Genomic DNA, 5632 nt, shown 5'->3' with positions numbered 1-5632 from the left:
CGATCCAGTTGAAATTTCCGACTGGGTACTCGGACTTCCGAGTACAAATGGAACGCACCATTACTTCCTTCCTTTGTTTCTTTTCCTGCCTTTTGGATGGTGTGTCTTCTCCTGTTTCTTTGCCAGTTTGTTGACATCTATCCTTGTGAAACCCTTTGTGACCTGATGCAGGAACTCTTTGGGATGTTCCTCGTGTCTCCCGGTGTTTCTTGGATTTTAGTTGAACCTTTTTCCTTTGCATTATTTCTGTTCCTGGACTCTCAACAGTAAGCCTTCATTTGTTGCCTTTTTGTATTTTGGTGTAAATAAATTGTAGTCTGCATCTGGGTCCTCTCTCTTTTTGTGTTTCAACCTACAGCTGTGAGAAAAACAAGCAAAAGAAGAGTGATTACTGGACTGGACAGAAACATTAATGCAGATGAATGACAGCTGCTGCTGGATGTTGAGCTTTGGTTGGTAAATAATGCTGCGTTTGTGACTTCAAATTATATATTGCAGATACAACTTGTGCTGTAGTTATCAAAGGCAGATACTGTAGAGCCTGGCTTCAATAAAATAAGCATTAAATGTAATGAAGAGATTTGCTGAATGTTCGGTATTGATGTCCTGTCTGGTGATTGTCTGTGTATGTATCACATAGAGTCTTACTAAGAGCAATCTCTTTCACATCACGCAGAACAAGCTGTCAACTGTTTTTTCATGCTAGAAATTGTTCCACTAAATGTGGATAGCAACAGGGACATTGTTTCCAGGACAATGTAACTGAATTATATAAATATTTAATTCATGCCCATTTAGATACGACTGTGATAAATAAGAAAAGAGTGTTTTTTTCTCACATGAAGCCAACCCTTAATGTGCATGTGCTCTTGTATAAGCCCCAGTTGTTGACTTGATGACTTGATGTGAGCACCCTCTGAATACCCGCAGGGAACATGCCTTTTCTCAACAGATCAGCGTAATCCCTTTATTCTGCGATCTCTCAAGTCAAAATCACTGACAGCTGTCAAGGTGTGAGGGCCAAGGCACGGCATGATGGACGAGAGGCTCATCCCCAGTGTTTGTGTGCGTGTTTGCGTGAGTTGTGGAGTCAGGGTAGCACAGGCCTAATACCATAAGACTCTCTTAGCCTCCATTCGGCTGTTTTTCCACAATCCCCTCAGTGATTAGTGGAACAAATGTCTGCCTGTCGCATTACAGCTGTTGTTTTGGCGGCCATTTGTACGGCTTTCATGCCCTGCATGCTTTTCATGGGGAGATCATCACATTACACGGTGTGTGTATGTGTGTAGATTTGTTGTAAAATTGCTCTTATCACCCCAGCATCTGTCTTTGCATTTTATAAATCTCACCCATGTAGACAACGAAGCCAACAAAAAGGCAATTTCCTCACCTGGGTATTTATTTTCACATTTATATGGAAATTGTGTTCATTTTTATTGCTCTGTAAAATATGTAAATGGAAGTTATACTGCCCTGTTGGTAATTTGGCTCGGTCTATATCGCTCCATCATCCGTCTGTCTGTCAGAGTGTGAATCAAGTCATCAAAGTCTACCTTTGCCTGCCATTTGGAAAATAGCAGAAACCAGTCAATTTCAGCAACAAAGAGATGGATGATTCAGTCACAATTATATTCCTCACACTGACAAGACGCCTGTGTCAGTTGGCGCCTCTTAATCTAAGCTTCCTTTACAGGCTGCGATTCAAGAAAAATGAATTCTTTTTTTCCTTCTTCTTAAAAGCACCTGGACAATAAAGGATGACGCATCATTTCAATATTAAAAGGTGGAGAAAATCCGTCTTCGCAGGCGTGAAACAAATGTGTTCCCTCTTTGATATACTGCTGTTTTCATTTACAAGGAAAGTTCCTAATTACTGCTAATCCCTATGGGAGTAGCTGCAAAGGGATGAAGGGTTTTTACTCAAAACACACACACTCCCCCCCTCACACACAGAAACACACACACACCTGGAAAGAGCCCAGAGAACCTCAGTCTTCCCTGGTTGGCCGCAGAGCCGCGCTAATGGAACTGTGACGAGTTCAAGTGCACTTAGACAGTTGGACGTTGTGGTGAGTAGGTGTAGAGGACTGATTTCCCAGCAGGTCCGTGGAATCAAACTGGCAACCGCGACATGATAAGCCTAACTATCTAACTCTGAGTCTGTTTAATGGGGTGCTTTTGCTTTTATGGCTGGAAAACACAACTTGTTAGCAGAGTTTATGGGCCAATTTATGTGCAAATAAAATGTGGATGGGACTGTGTGTGCATACAAATAGCCTGCGAGTTGTAATTTAACATTTGTTGCTTTTCTCTGGGATAAAACAAGGAGTAAGGAGCAGCAGGATGAGAGGGAAGACAGTGCAAGGAGCCTTCTGCTCTTACAGACATTTGAGTGTGATGTTAATTATCCTGATGTGGGTCGAAATGGGCTCACGCTGGCCCAGAGGGGGTGGGAGGAGATCATTAAAATCTGAGCTAAAACACACTCTGCGGTGCGCTCAGCTTCACAAAGACACGCAATTAGACACAAACTAATGTAGGCTACCTGCACAGTCATGGGAACCCTTTTTACATGCAGCCACGCATCAGCGCACACGCAGGCGTTAATCAAGCGGTGCCGAATGTGGGTCAGTGGAGTTTAAACCGCTGTGGTGTGTGATTAGTGTGTGATAGAGTCATCATCAGAGACACGCACGCACGCACTGAGGCTCGTGCACATTTCTTCTGCGACTCTCGACTAGAACTAGGGGTACATCAGCATTTTCCAAGGGGTAGCGAGCTACTAAGAGAGATGAAAGAGTAGCTCCACCGATTTATATCGAGAACTGTCACCACGCTGTTGTATGCCGCCACTAACAAGGCAAATTGCTGTTTACATCCACCCATCAGGTCAGGAGCTCGGAGATCCGGGGGGAGCTCAGAGTAAAGCCGCTTCTCCTTCGCGTCGAAAGGAGCCAGTTGAAGTGGTTCGGGCAGAGACCCCAGGGCAGACCCAGAGCTCGCTGGAGGGATTATATAACCTGTCTGGCCTGGGAACGCCTCGGAATCCCCCTGGAGGAACTGGAAAATGTTGCTGGGGAAAGGGACGCTTGGGTCACCTTGCTGAGTAGGCTGCCACCGCGACCCGACCCCGGATAAGCGGAAGATAATGGATGGATGGATGGATGGATCCACCCATGTGCTTCCCGCAAGTGTGTGACAGTAGCCGGGATGGTGGAGGAATATTTAAAAGAGTTCATTGGGCTCAAGTAGGCCAATAGTAAAGACTTTTTTGATCCAATATAATCAGTTAATCTTTGAGTCAAAGTGGCCACATTTAAAGATATTTCCTCCTGATGTTCCTGAAATGTCTCGCTAACAAGAATAGAACGGGAATAATGTCCAGAAAAGTGTTTTTTAAGCACATTATGGTGAAGCTGACCTTTGACCTTTGGAATAAAAAGTCAAACGTCACTTTAACATTTTATCCTATTACAAATTTATGTGCCATAATTATATTCAAATTCTTGAGTTTTGGCAAAAAACTTTTAATGGGAGATCACAATGACCTAGAATATTGACCTTTAACCCCCCAAAAGTAGCTGATGTCTGTGCCAATTATGGAGACATTCCCTCCAGGCGTTGCAGAGATATCTGGATGGACAGAATGACATGAGGGATGGACAACCTGTACACATAATGCCGACCAGCTCTGCTGCTATTACATAAAAAGTTCCACATGCTGAATAAGCTGGAACACTATTACACAACACTATTGTTGGTGTATCAGAGAGGTCTAAACTCTGAGCTAAAAGAAGGCTAACACACAATTTGATAGCGTGAAAGTTTACGAAGAAACAGTTTAAATAGTTAGTTAAAATAAGTAATGTTGTTTAATAAAGTAATCGATTCGATTAATGTAATGGGAAGTTAAATGGTAAGAACAGTCTGAAAGCCTATGTAGGCTACTGGCTGACTATAGCCTACCCTTAGCATAAGGGTTAGCATAACGTTTACACTTATTAGCTAGCTTAAATATGTAATCTCGAAGAACACAATGGTGCGACTTTCGTGGAAAACATCACAAGCGGCGCCCAGTAAGTGACGCGTTTTCCATCACCCAGCAGTGGTTGGTCTGCCAGAGAGGGTAGGCGGAGCTAAGCGGCTGCTTTTCCGGTCTCTGCAAGTGTTGCGAGTAAACAGTAATCTACTATGGCTGAACAAACAAAGAAAAGATGGATGACTACAGATACAACTTAAAAAATAAGTGAAAATCCAAAGAAAAAGAAACAAACTCGACGCTCAGATGAAGACAAACGACCGTCAGCCAGGAAAATCAGGAGTTACAACCGTAACAAAGGGGGCCAACCGTAAACATCTGTTTATGTGGGATGTATGCGCCCACGATTGCCTTTTATCGCCATTAGGTGCTAGCAAATAGAACGAAACTGAGAACTTCGAGATTCCATCTTTAAATTGACAGATACATCGTAGCTGAAATAGCTAAATTTATCAGGCAGTTTAATTTCAGAATTATTTCAGTCCCAGAAATTTAGATTCCAAAAAGTCATTTCACTCGGACTTCATGAACATGATGTAATTGTTGTTAAAAAACACATTTCCGGTCTTTTGTTCCACTCTCATATCATAATCTAGCAAAGTGCACTGAAGATAGTTCTATACTTAATTAGACATAAACAAACGCTATTAATGTTTAAAATGTAATTATATCATATTTATCCCAACATAACTAGGGTCCCTATTTGAAACCGTCTGTGCTACTATCCCGCGCACACACTGTCCCCCTTCTTAACCACCATCACACACAACAATGGTGAGATAAAAGTCATGGGTGAAGGAGATGTCCACCTATTACAACACTACCTTGGTAATATGAAAGCAAACTTCACCAAACCACTCTAAACATTTCTAAAATTGCGAAGAAAAACATTAGCGCTTGTGCTTGATTTGTTCTGACATGGCTGTAATAGGCCTAAAAGGTTTGAAACACAACCCTGTGAATTGAGCCCTAAGCTAATTTATTCAACAAGCTATTCTGATGTTAAAAAGGCTACAATCAACAAAACAGAGTGGAAAACAGAGTGTAACCTCTGCTCAAATGCATCCTCTCCCAGACAGCCAGTAATGAACTGTGTCCGCCCGCTCTGACTGAGCAATACGGTTTTTTTTGAGGATATTGAAGGGCCGTGGTTCAGCTTGAATTCTGTTGCCCTTGGCTAGACAGAAATGACACTTTCTTTCAACTCAGTTCTTCTCGCTTTTCCACACTTATTTCAGCCTTTAACCGCCGCAGGAAATAAAGCGACAGGCGCCGGTCTGTCAGTGGCGGCGCGTGGCGGATCAAATCTCACGCCCGTAACCTTTATAATAAAAGACAAGGCCGCTGTCCGTGGTGCTGAAATTACTCTGCTTCCATACAAATGCGTGTTGTTTCACAATAAAGTGACGCTCTTTTTCCTTGTTCATTTCGCGGCGGAAATTACTCTTCAAAGTTAAATGTGACACTCGCTTTCAGGCAACTATAAGACCACCTAATTTATGTTTTGAAAGTGAGTGAAGGGAAATAAAGACAACCCCCTTTCTCTCTCTTCCTCGCTCTCTCTCTCTCTCACTCATGCACAGAGGGAGA

The sequence above is a fragment of the Semicossyphus pulcher genome, unplaced genomic scaffold (genome assembly GCF_022749685.1).
Source record: "Semicossyphus pulcher isolate SPU_LCO1_2020_fin unplaced genomic scaffold, fSemPul1.0.p SCAF_7, whole genome shotgun sequence".
Classification (NCBI taxonomy): domain Eukaryota; kingdom Metazoa; phylum Chordata; class Actinopteri; order Labriformes; family Labridae; genus Semicossyphus; species Semicossyphus pulcher.
The sequence above is the reverse complement of the archived record's forward strand: the minus strand, read 5'-3'. Positions refer to the sequence as shown.